This window comes from Canis lupus, chromosome 15 (genome assembly GCF_003254725.2).
Source record: "Canis lupus dingo isolate Sandy chromosome 15, ASM325472v2, whole genome shotgun sequence".
Classification (NCBI taxonomy): Eukaryota; Metazoa; Chordata; class Mammalia; order Carnivora; family Canidae; genus Canis; species Canis lupus.
In genome coordinates, this window is record NC_064257.1 from 42875576 (window position 1) to 42888446 (window position 12871).

The 12871-nt window shown below is 38.3% G+C and overlaps 1 non-coding gene across 1 annotated transcript; it reads left to right on the plus strand.

The window, feature by feature from the left end:
* Positions 1-451: 451 nt before the first annotated feature.
* LOC112654915 (U6 spliceosomal RNA) lies at positions 452-553 on the plus strand. Its single transcript, XR_003133466.1, has one exon. It is a non-coding gene; the product is annotated as a U6 spliceosomal RNA (small nuclear RNA).
* The last annotated feature ends 12318 nt before the right edge of the window (positions 554-12871 follow it).

The window sequence follows — 12871 nt, forward strand, 5'->3', positions numbered from 1 at the left end:
TTTGGCGCCTGCCTTTTGCCCAGGGCGCGATCCCGGAGACCTGGGATCGAGTCCCACATCGGGCTCCTGGTGCATGGAGCCTGCTTCTCCCTCTGCCTGTGTCTCTGCCTCTCTCTCTCTCTCTGTGACTATCATAAATAAATAAATAAAAAAATAAAAAAATAAAAAAATAAATAAAAACAATAATTTAAAAATAAAGAAACCCTTAAAATGAAAAAGATTATATTGCTAAAGACAATTTTGAAAATACACCTAATAGGGACACCTGGGTGGCTCAGCAGTTGAGCATCTGCCTTCCACTCAGGGCATGATCCTGGTCCGGGGATTGAGACCCACAGTGGGATCCCAGCGAGGAGCCTGCTTCTCCCTCTCCCTGTGTCTCTGCCTCTCTCTCTCTCTCTCTCTGTGTCTGTCATGAAAAATAAATACTTTTTTTTTAAAGCTGACTCTTGTGCTCACTTCCGAAACACATATACTAAAATTGGAAAGATACAGAGAAGATTGGCCCCTGTGCCAGGATGGTACATAAATTCATGAAGCGTTCGGTAGTACAATAAATAAATAAATAATAAATGCTGACTCTCAAATGAGTAAAATACAGTACTGAATGATAAGGTAGCCACTATTGTCAAATGGTAATGGCTTATGGCCTTGAACTTCAAAAAAAGATTTAATTGACTAGGATATCTGATCTTAAATGTTTAATAATTACTCAATGAAAATCTAGTACTCTTCTTATGTTTTTTACTACTCCGTGACATTTGCAAATAGCTTTATCATCATAAGCATTTAGCTTCTACAGCTACCAACTTTAAAATGTATCTGAATTTCTTATGCACCGCATCATAATACCTCTATCAATTGTCACATAGTGTTCGCTAATATCATTTGTCTGTGGAAGACACTTCACAGTGCCCCATTATGATGGAATGTGGTTCCCTGAATTGAGGCATGCCGTGTACAACTGAGCTGCATGTCCAGGATATAAATATAATAAATACAATGTATTCTCCCATTTAGAGTTATAATTTCAGGGAAAAGAAAGTAACTTGAGATAGAAGAATTAGCAAAATTAGATAAGGCAAAAGTGCAACTGAATGTCAGACAGATTTCCATTTTCTTCCCCTAGCTCTCTTTAGTGTCCCTGGGGCTGTGGGTAGTCATTTGAAAAATCTGTTTTGTCGGGTGAGATGCACCACATCCCCTGCTTACAACAGGAAATTATTCCACCTCCATTTCTTTTGCATAATTCACTTTTATTCAATAATCCTATGGGCCTGACTGATTCTGATTCTTCCTTCAATGCTTCAGTGTGCAACCACCCCCAAGCCAAAGCTGGGAAGGAGAGATGGAGTCTCCAACACATAGGTGCATATCCATTCTCTTCTTGAGGCACAACAGGTAGTTTGGTGAACCACACAGCAGGTTTTTCATAAAAGTAGGGGGACTAGAGAAGAGCAAACAGATGAGATAGTGGCAGTCATTTCTCTTCTTGAATTCTTTTTTTTTCTTCCTTGATTTGAGAGAGAGAAAGAAAGAGAGAGGGACGGAGGAAGAGAATGTGAGGTGGGCTGGGGCAGAAGGAGAAGGAGAGAAACAGACTCTTGCTGAGCAGGGGACCCGATGCAGGGCTGGATCCCAGGACCCTGAGATCATGACCTGAGCCAAAGGCAAACACTTAACCAACTGGAGCCACTCAGGGGCCCCTCCTTGTGTTCTTCTAAGCTACGGTAATGTCACCTCCTGGACTGTGTTTCCCTGTCCATTTCTGTAATCTTTGGAAATGTTGGGGGAGGTGGGCAGGAAAGGCAGCAGGGGTTGGCAGGTGCAATGCAGTTTGAAAGTAGTGTTTGGTGTATTCTTTTTGGAGATGTCTCCAGACTGTCTTGATGATATATTTGGCTCTCCATTTTGAAGAATAAAACCCCAATATGTTACTGCTTTGAATAACAATACAAGTTTTCTGTGCCCTTTCTTGCCTTCCTAAAATAGAGTTCTTCAATATTAGCACAGTGGAGGGAGTGAGAAAAAATAAAGACCAGAAGCTTTTTAAAGATTCTTTTGCATGTCTCAATAGGGGCACCACATCCTACTCTTGACACAAAACAAAACTACTCAAAATATTCTCAAAGCAAGATTTTAGAGAATTAAAAAAGGAGCGGATAAGACTGTATTAGCAGAGGTTTCCAACTACTAGGAAAGTAAAAATATACTGATTGTATGATCACATGCAATGGCCATTTCTCTTTGGGATTTGGAGGTCCACATGGCTTAACTGGAAGGGAGAAAACATGGTGCCTTCTTCTTTCTCAAGACTGTATAGGATTCAAGGAAGATGTTGAAGCAAACTCTTCCTCCCAGAGAATGGAATGGAATGGAACGGAGCAGAATGGAATGGAATGGAATGGAAATAGAATGCAATGCACTATATAGGGCAAATTCCTCTTTGGAGATCAGAATAATCATTCTCAATTTTGGATATGATCTAGGTAGAGCCAAAGAAAGCAACTGGGTCCTTGTCAGAACCGTATTATTCTTCTCTCCCTGAGGGGTGGAATTAGAACTTTTATGAGTTCCTTCCAGGTTTAACATTCCATAATGCTTTCTGCCCCCCTTGGCAGGTGGCACTGTCACAGCAACAAAGAAAACATATAAATTTATTATGCCCCAGTTTGGAAAAATAATGTTACTCAGCATATGTTGGTATATAAACTTGATAAATGAAGTATGAACTTTAAGCTTTCAAGAGGCATATGTGATAAGTTCTTGGGAAGGCACACAAACTGTCTGGGTACAGCACTTCCCAAGGTGTGATTGTAGCCCCATCTGCATATTATAATCAAATCTTTTTCCATACTTGTGATGTCATGTGAAAATCCAATGCTTACCACCACCTTGAAGAGTTGAAGTGGGCATACTTGACATTCGACAAGTAGAGTCCCTGAGGGTCAGTAGCTGTGCCTCACTTAAGGTCACAGAGCTAGTCAATACATTGAAAAATGTGCAAAGCCCTCCATGATCTGGATCCTTTCTACCTCCTCATCAGCTCCTACCTCTCTTGCTGTCTTTGGAATCTATGAGAGATTGTTCTAAGTTATATGCAGGTTGTGAAGCTAACAGTGTGGCTTCCCAGCTCTGAAAACACACATTCCTCAAAGCTCAGTTGAAACTTTGCTACTTGGAACAACTTCCCTGAGTGATGGCTCATCTCTGCCACTCATGCACATAACTTCTTGCTAGTGGCACTCACAGTTCTGCAGTGAATTGTCTCTATGTCTGGTTCTCTTCCCATATCGGTAGCTGCTTTTCACCATGGAGTTCCTAACACTTGGCACAGAGCCTAGAAATTACAGAGGCTTGATAAATACCTGTTGAATGACTGAATGTCTCCTGGAGAAAAGCTGACCTAAATAGAGATTTAAAGACTAGAAGGAGCACTGCTAATAATTTAGCCTATGTACAATCTGTAAATAATATATTACCTTGCTTAATAAGAATGTAGATAATGATTTTTAAAAATCTAGTGATAACATAATATATATATATATATATATATATATGTAGTTTTATTCTAGTTAGAAAGGGAGCCAGAACCTGCACTCTAGGTTCTTATACTCTTAGCTAGAGCCTCTTCTACAAAATATTGTGTGTACAGGTGGTGAACTGATCTTTAAGTTTGAGGGTGTAGCTCTAGAGAAACCTTTAAAAAATAATAAAGTATTATTTTACATTTCCATAGTACAGATTATTTAACTTTCTCCCACAGTTCAGTGTCCTGCTCATGTTCTAGAAACTGACATAACACTAGGCATACAAGTTTGTACTTGATTCGCATTAGAAGTGAGATAGTATAATAAAAATTATACATGTATATACAATGAAAAGGAATATTTCCTGAAAAACCATAGTGCACTCTATACCTTAGGGGGACATGATCGTAGCCAGGGCAAGGCCCTACAGTTTCTTACACATATCTTACAGAACACATCTTCCAGGGGGTCTACTCTAATGTTGGTGACTAGCACCTCTGAAATAATGGGTGTGAAAGCTCAAATCACTCATTCTCCTACAAAGAAAGAGATAAATGTCACATCCCCATCCCCATAGCTTATGTCCACAGTTATCTCAAAGGAGGTGTAAGACTGTTCCAAAAGCAATTTGATCCGTAAGAGTTGGGAAGGAAGCAGCCACATGAAAAAAGTGTCAAAAGGAAGCTTTGTGAAGGCATAAAAATAAAGTTGTACTTGTCACAGCCCAGATTATAGAGCCAAGTGTATTCATTCACTCTTGTAAGTGGGTTTGGCGAAATAAAGCTCTAAATAAATGGGGAATGACCTCTCATAGAGTTCTTCTTGAAGTCTGACAAGACAATAATTAGAGAGGAAAGTTTGGAAGTTAAGGTAAACCACAGCCTATCTCTGTGTCATCTGCATCATTAGTCCAGGCATTATAAAAATGGGCAAGCCAGGGAGCCAACAGACGTCATTAGCCCAGTTCTTGGCAAGCACTTATCAGGCAAAGAATAGATGCTGAGTTTTTTCCCTGGGGAGGATTTCATTTGTCAGCAATTCCTTTCTGCCAGACCGCAAATCAACAATTGCTAGATAAATGAAATGCTTCCACTCAATTTACAAACTCCTGGGTAAAGTATTTATTTTCTAGACATAAAAATGCCTTTTTTTATAGCACAAGCTATAAGCACTTCCAGTGGGTACCACTGAAGCAACAAATGCCAGATCCATAAATCTTATAGACCCTTATGGAAACTGGAAGTGGCTCTGTTAGGCATCATGTTCAATGATGCTATAGATTCACAGAATAAAAAATGGCAGAATAGACAGACCCAACCCATTGCTGTAGGAACGGTGAGGGAAATTCAGTGTAACAATCGCTTAAGATATATTTTACAAAAACAAAATTTGTTTTGAAGACTTTGGATTACATATTTTTTTGAATTATGCTGCTGTATAATTTGACATTGAATACAGTTATGTATAATCATCAGAAGGCATTCAAAAGCGGAAAGAAATGTGACTAGGGCCTAACACAGAATTATCTAGGCTTTCCGTTTCTCTGAGTCTCCTTCACATTTGTTCCTCCCCGCTGTGTGCATGTGCTTGCTTGGTCAAAGCCCCTCCTTGCTTCTTTCATCTTGGTCTTCCCACATATCTGCCTCTCCTGTATTTCTATTTTGTCTTTGTGTTTGCATGAGCTCTTTCCAGCTCCTGGAAGACAAGTTAGTATTTGTATACACTATATCGAAAAAATTTAAAACATAAGGAATGAGGATTGCATAAGCAGCATCTACCAAGCGGTTTCTCAATTTATTCTTTGCCTATTCCATACCAAATGGAATCCAATCTAGTAGCTCCCTTGAGGTTTATGATAAAATCTCAAGATAAGGCTTCACTTCCATATCTTTCATCAAACATGCTGAAATATGAAAATGGGTATAAAACTAATAAAATTTTTTAAAAATATGGGTACAATCTCTGAGGTCATTTCTGGTCTTTCAGTATATGATTCTAAGTGGCAATAATAAGACTGACAATAGTTTTTATAATTTTGCTCTTTTTAAAATGTTAAGATGAAAGCTCAATCTACAAGGCATATCAATTCCTTTAAAAGTATTCTAGAGGCAAGCATCTTCCAACATGTCCTTTTAATCATATTTAGATGTTTGGACCCCATCTTCCTGTTTGGTTTGCTTATTTTAATCCAGTCAGATGCATTTAGCACACAGCCATTGTGATATGAATTCTATGGGAAGAGTTTTTCCCTTTCCCTGTGACAGACATGAACCATTTTAATCTACTTAATTTGCCCAAAGAGCTTTTATGAAGCTTTAAACTCAGATCCTTCAAAAAGACAACATTAATAGGTGGAAAAGAAAAATCTATGTTTATAAAACTGACTGAAACTTTACAACTGCTTGAAAATGCAAGGAAAGATTAGAGATGAAACACAAAGGTTTAAGAGTGTCTTTACATAAAGTATACCTAAATCCAGTTAGTTAACATGCAGTGTTATATTAATTCCAGGTATATACTATAGTGACTCAATAATTCCATATATCACCTGGTGCTCATGACAAGTGCCTTCCTTAATCTCCATCACCTAGTTCACCCATCCCCCATCCACCTCTCCTCTGGTAGCCATCAGTTTGTTCTCTACAGATAAGAGTCTGTTTCTTGATTTGTGTCTCCCTCTCTCTCTCTTTTTTTTCCTGTTTGCTTGTTTTATTTCTTAAATTTCACATATAAGTGAGGTCATATGGTACTTGTCTTTCTCTGACTGACTTATTTCACTTAGCATTATAAATCTCTAGCTCCATCCATGTCATTGCAAATGAATACCTATTATTTTCATTACACTGCCAAATTAAATTTGCCAGCCCTTTATTTAGGAATCCAACATCTACATTCTTTTTTTCTCCCTATCTTAAAAAAATTTAAATTCAATGAATTAACATATAATGTACTATTAGTTTCAGAGGTAGAGGCCAGTGATTCATCAAACTTATACAATACCCGGTTCTCATTACGTCACTTAATGTTTATCACCCAGTTACTCTATCCCCTCACCTCTCTCTCCTCCAGTAACCCTCAGTTTGTTTCCTACGACTAAGAGTTTCTTATGGTGTGTCTCTTGCTCTGATTTTGTCTTGTTTTATTTTTTCCTCTCTTCCCCTATGATCCTCTGTTTTGTTTCTTAAATTCCACATATGAGTGAAATCATATGATAATTGTCTTTCTGTGATTGATTTCCCTTCATATTATTGCAAGTGGGAAGATTTCATTTTTTGATGGCTGAGTAGTATTCCATTGTATGTATATGTATACCACATCTTCTTTATTCATTTATCTGTTGATGGACATCTGGGCTTTTTCCATAGTTTTGCTATCATGGACATTGTGGCTATAAACATTGGGGTGCACGTACCCTCAGATCATTACATTTGTATCTTTGGGGTACATTCCTAGTAGAACAATTATCGAGTCATAGGGTAGCTCTATTTTCAACTTTCTGAGGAACCTCCATACTGTTTTCCAGTATGGAAACACCAGGTTGCATTCCCATCAGCAGTGCAAGAGGGTCCCCCTTTTTCTGCATCCTCACCAACATCTCTTATTTCTTGACTTGTTAATTTTAGCCTTTTTGATTGGTGTGAGGTGGTATCTCATTGTGGTTTTATTTTGTATTTCCCTGATGCCGAGTGATGCTGAGCATTTTCTCATGTGTCTGTTAGCCATTTGTACATCTTTGGAGAAATGTCTGTTCATGTCTTCTGCCCATTTCTTGATTGGATAATTTGTTCTTTGGGTGTTGAGTTTAATAAGTTCTTTATACATCTTGGATACTAGCCCTTTACCTGATATGTCATTTGCAAATATCCTCTCCCATTCTGTTGGTTGTCTTTTGGTTTTGTCAACTTCTTCCTTTGCTGTACAAAAGCTTTTTATCTCGATGAAGTCCCAATAGTTCATTTTTGCCTTTATTTCCCTTGTCTTTGGAGACGTGTCTGGCAAGAAGTTGTTGTGGCTGAAGTCACAGAGCTTGCTGCCTGTGTTCTACTCTAGGATTTTGATGGATTCTTGTCTCACATTTAGGTCTTTCATCCATTTTGAGTCTATTTTTGTCTATGCTGTAAGGAAATGGTCCAGTTTCATTCTTCTGCATGTGGCTGCCCAATTTTTCCAACACCATTTGTTGAAGAGATGTTTTTTTTTCCCCACTGGATATTCTTTCCTGCTTTGTCAAAGATTAGTTGGCCATAGAGTTGAGGGTTCATTTCTGGGTTCTCTATTTTGTCCCACTGATCTATGGAAACATGACTAATTTTTGTATGTTGATTTTGTATTGTGCTACTTTAATGAACTTATTGATTATATATAATGGATTTCTTGGTTGAATCTTTAGGATATTCTATATTATAAAATCATGTCATCTGAAAATAGAGACAATTTTACTTCCTCCTTTCCAATTCTGTTCTTTCTTTTTTTTACCTGATTGCTCTAACTAGCACTTCCATTACTTTGTTGAATAGGAATGGTGAGAATGGACCCCCTTGTTTTATTCCCGATCTTAGAAGAAAAGCTTTCACCTTTTCATCATTGATGTTAGCTATGACTTAGTTATATATGGCCTTTATTATGTTGAGATATGTTCTGTTTTGTGTAATATTTTAAGACTATTTATCATGAATAGATGTTGGATTTTGTCAAGTGCTTTTTCTGCATCTATTGAGTTGATCAAATGATTCTTTTCTTTCATTCTATTAATGTGACATATCACATTGATTGATTTGTGTATGTTGAACTACCCTTGCATACTCAGGATAAATCCCACTATATCATGGTGTGGGGTCCTTTAGTGTACTGCTGAATTTGGGTTGCTAGGATTTTATTGCATCTATATGTAGACATTGGCCTCTAGCTTTCTTTTCTAGGTGTCGTTTTCTCTCATCACACTTTTGAGGATAGGTAGGCCTTCCTGGAAGAATTGAAGACACTCCTCACTTTATATTTTTTATGAGGCTTTTTATCATGGCTTAGAGTACCTACATTAGAAGCTGTATACAAATCTTTCTCTCACCGTGTCTGTCACTGCATATGAAACTATATACACAGTACACAGTTCATATATGAGCCTCCATGTACTTGCTATAATGGTACTAGATAGCAGAATTGATCCAGTTTATTTACTGGCCAATCAGAGTTCTGTTTTCACACTGGTTAGCATCTTTTGTTGCTTTTGGGGGAAAGTGTTAGGACCAGTTCATGACTTGCATAAAATTTAGAGCAAAACAACTGGTTGTTCAAATTGAACAAACCAATCTATGGCATCTATTTTCATGGCTTAGGCTCAGCAAAACAGGAAGCTGGTTGGGGGTATCCTGTACATATTAGTTATGCTCTTTCTATCCTTGTTTCTAATTATTGCTGTTGTCATGGCAATTGTTAACAAAATCATAAATGCTGTTGCATAGTTACTATTCCAATTGTTCATACCTTTGATGGTTATAGAGCAAAAGGGGTCTGAAGGGACTCTGATAACAAATTGTGATATTGCATAAAATTAGCCCTCCTCCTCAAAAAGTGGTATACACCTGAAAATCTGATAATTAGCATATCCTTCTGTAGTCACCATATTTTGTCTGGATAGATGAAAATCAACAGGAAGGACTATAAGTGAGCTTGGTACTTGTAGCAGCTCTTACCCAGGAGATATCAAAAGCTGATGCTGCATCCCCCATAGTTGGTTCTAACAAGCCATAACTGATAAACTGCTATGAATTTAAAGCACTCACTAGCTAAAGATGATCAATGACTTGTATGCTAGTCTTCCATGGTCAATGAACTATGGGACTTGTTTTAATCAGTTATATCAGTTCTGTGGAATCATTTCACCTTCTCCTGTATGTAGGCTTTGGTTCTTAATTAGCACACAATGAACTTCTTTCTGGGATATATGAATCTGACTCTTCATTTTCAGTGAACCACTCTGAATTTCCTCACTGATGTGTATTTCCTTGCCTAGCAACACAGTAAACTCAGTGCTCATTTATTTGACTACTGAAGTGATTTCAGTATTTCTTTTATTTTTTACTTTTCATTTTTTAAGATTTTGTTTATTTATTTATTTGAGAGAGAGAGAGAGAGAAAACAAGCATGGGGGACGGGCAGAGGGAGAAGCAGACTCCTCACTGAGCAGGAAGCCTGATGCAGGGCTTGATCCCAGGACCCCAGGATCATGACCTGAGCCAAAGGCAGATGCCTAACTGACTGAGTCATCCAGGCACTGTAAGTATTTCTTTCAATAATATTCATATGTTTCTATTATATTACTCAGTATTTATCTAGGTGGTTTTTTTTTTTTTTTGCCAGGTAAGTAATATATCTCTACAGTGTTAAGCCAGAACTTAAACTCCCACCTCCCTTTAAAATGTTGCTAGTTTTACTCCAATTGTCACAGACTCTAGAAGCAGAGAGTTAATGTTCATCATTAGATAGTTTCTCTGTCATTTGCTAAATTTCTTTAAGCATTTGGCTTCCTGTACATGAATCAAGCAAGATAGAAACTTTTGATATCCTATGAATTCAACAGGAGTTCAGAGGATGGTTGAAAACATACATTTCAAAAGATCAACATCCCAATTCCTGTATACTTCAGATAACTCAGAGTTTCACTGAAAAGCACCTGATGCCCATGATAGGGATGTTCAAATTCAGAGGCACAGCACAGGAGGCTGGAGACTTGAGAGCCTTAGAATTCATTTACTAACAGAGGGTAACTTTGCTTTCATTTCAGTGGGTACTGATTAGTAAAGTAATTGACTAAAATGCTGTACATCTATTTATTTTATTTATTTATTTATTTTTAAAGTTTTTTTTTTTAAGATTTTACTTTTTATTTATTCATGAGAGACACAGAGTGAGAGAGAGAGAGGCAGAGACACAGGCAGAGGGAGAAGCAGGCCCCATGCAGGGAGCCCAATGTGGGACTCGATCCCGGGTCTCCAGGATCACACCCTGGGCTGCAGGTGGCACTAAACTGCTGTGCCACCGGGGCTGCCCCATCTATTTCTTTTATTAATGAGTTCATTGGACCCTCAAAGAACTGGTTTCTATATTAATTAGAATTGTGAGCACCCAATAAGGACATCAGAAAACCCTTTGACCTCTGAGAAAGAAATAAAAGCCATCCTAAAAATCATCTGCTTCTCTCTATACTTCTTAGAAAATAAAGGAAGAAAGGAAGGAACAGATGGCATAGGGCAAGGGAATCTGTTAAGCACTAACTGGAATTGTGTACTTTAATTCAGTATTATTATATTTTCATTTTAATGGACCAATTCTTAGTGCTACATTTATTCTAGTCTCTGAAGAACTAATGGTTTAATTTTTTTCTATCTTTTGTAATTTTTCATAAGTCCTCGGCTGTGTATGGCATCTCACCATTTTGTGCTTAATATTAAATGTTGCCAGTTTCCTGTTTATCTGGTTTTCCTGGTGTGCTCCAAAGACATAATTTCAATAATAACTGAACTATTCCTTCAAATGGACTTTTTTTTGCCTTTAGAAGAAAAGAATAATACATAAGAGTTTTAAAAGCCATAATGATCAATTGAAAATAAATCTGGAAAATTTAATGGAATATAGAAATAAATCCCATTCAGCTCTCTGGACTCAGACCTAGTTTGTGATGACATGGCTAAAAGCACCAAAAAGGTCAGAATCATCAGTAAATATGGAACCTATTATGGTGCCTCCCTCAGGAAAATGGTGAAGAAAATTGAAATCAGCATGCCAGCTACACTTACTCCTTCTGAAACCAAGATGAAAGATAAGCTGTGGGGATCTGTCACAGTGCTTCCTATATAGCAAACTGTAGCTGATGGTACCTGGACCCACAACAACCACTTCTGTCATCAATAATGTTGGCCATCGGAAGACTGAAGGAAGTTGAAACATCAGTGTGAGCTTTACCACTTGAAAAATTGCTATCCTATCATAAATGATTTAGGTTATGTAATTATGACAAAAAGGAAAAATAAGAAAAGCTAATGAGAGAGAGAGAGAGAGAGAAAGGAAAGAAAAAAAGAAAGAAATCTCATTCAGTCCCTTTGGATATCATGACTTGGATAGATTAAGGTGAAGACCATGCATGCTCAGAACTGGCCCTTCTGTTCTGGATGCCAGGAGCTGCAAATCTTGTTTCACATTCCCTCCTGTGCCAGGCTGGGCTGGCCCCCTGGAATGGAATCTAGGGGCGGGACAGAGCTTGGAAATCTAGAAACACAATAACAGAAATGCAGGTTGCTCCAAACTGCACATAGGCAAATAAATGTTTAATTTCAAACCCTGTTATTTGCCCTATAAATATGACGTGTATGGGGATGGTCAGTTGGAAGTCTCACCTGAGGGGAGGACCCTCTGCCCAGGCCCAGGCCTCTCACTTAGGACTCCAGCCTGGGTGTCTCCACGGGGTTTCCCCAGCTGATGAGGTTGGATGTTGTAAGTACCAAAACTGAGTAACTTTGGCTTATTCTCATTTATTGCCTACTATTACCTTCATCTGTGTGTCGATTCCTTTCCTCTTCTGTTTCTATTAGGTTTCTATAATGATAATAAAGTTTTCTTTCAATTTAGAAACCAAAACACAGCTGTTGTGAATCTTTTGTTCAGAACACAAGTTCATTCATATTATTGACAACATTCATTTTCCTGTAATTGTGGGACTGGGGGTCCCAACTTCTTACTGGCTATTGCTGGATGCTTCCTTCAGCCTCTGGAGGCCTCCTAATGTTTCCTGCCACATGGGGCTTTCAACAGGTAGTTTGCAATGTGGTCATTTGCTTCTTCAAGGCCAGCAGACAATCTCTCTAGTAGGTGCTAGCAAGATACACACTGATTTATTTATTTATTTTTGAAGATTTTATTTATTTATTTATTCATGAGAGACACAGAGATAGAGAAAGGCAGAGACACCGGCAGAGAGAGAAGCAGCTCCCTGCCAGGAATCTGGTGCCGCGCTCGATCCCAGGACCCCGGGATCACGACCTGAGCTGAAGGCAGATGCTCAACCACTGAGCCACTCAGGTGTCCCCAGACACTGATTTAAATTCAGACTGCAGAACAACAATTAAGGAATCTGAGGTGGGGCAAGGTGGCGGAAGAGTAGGGTCCCAAAGTCACCTGTCCCCACCAACTTACCTAGATAACTTTCAAATCATCCTGAAAACCTACGAATTTGGTGTGAGATTTAAAGAGAGAACAGCTGGAATACTACAGTGAGAAGAGTTTGAGCTTCTATCAAGGTAGGAAGACAGGAAAAAAACAAAAAATAAAAAAGCATCCAAGGGGGGAGG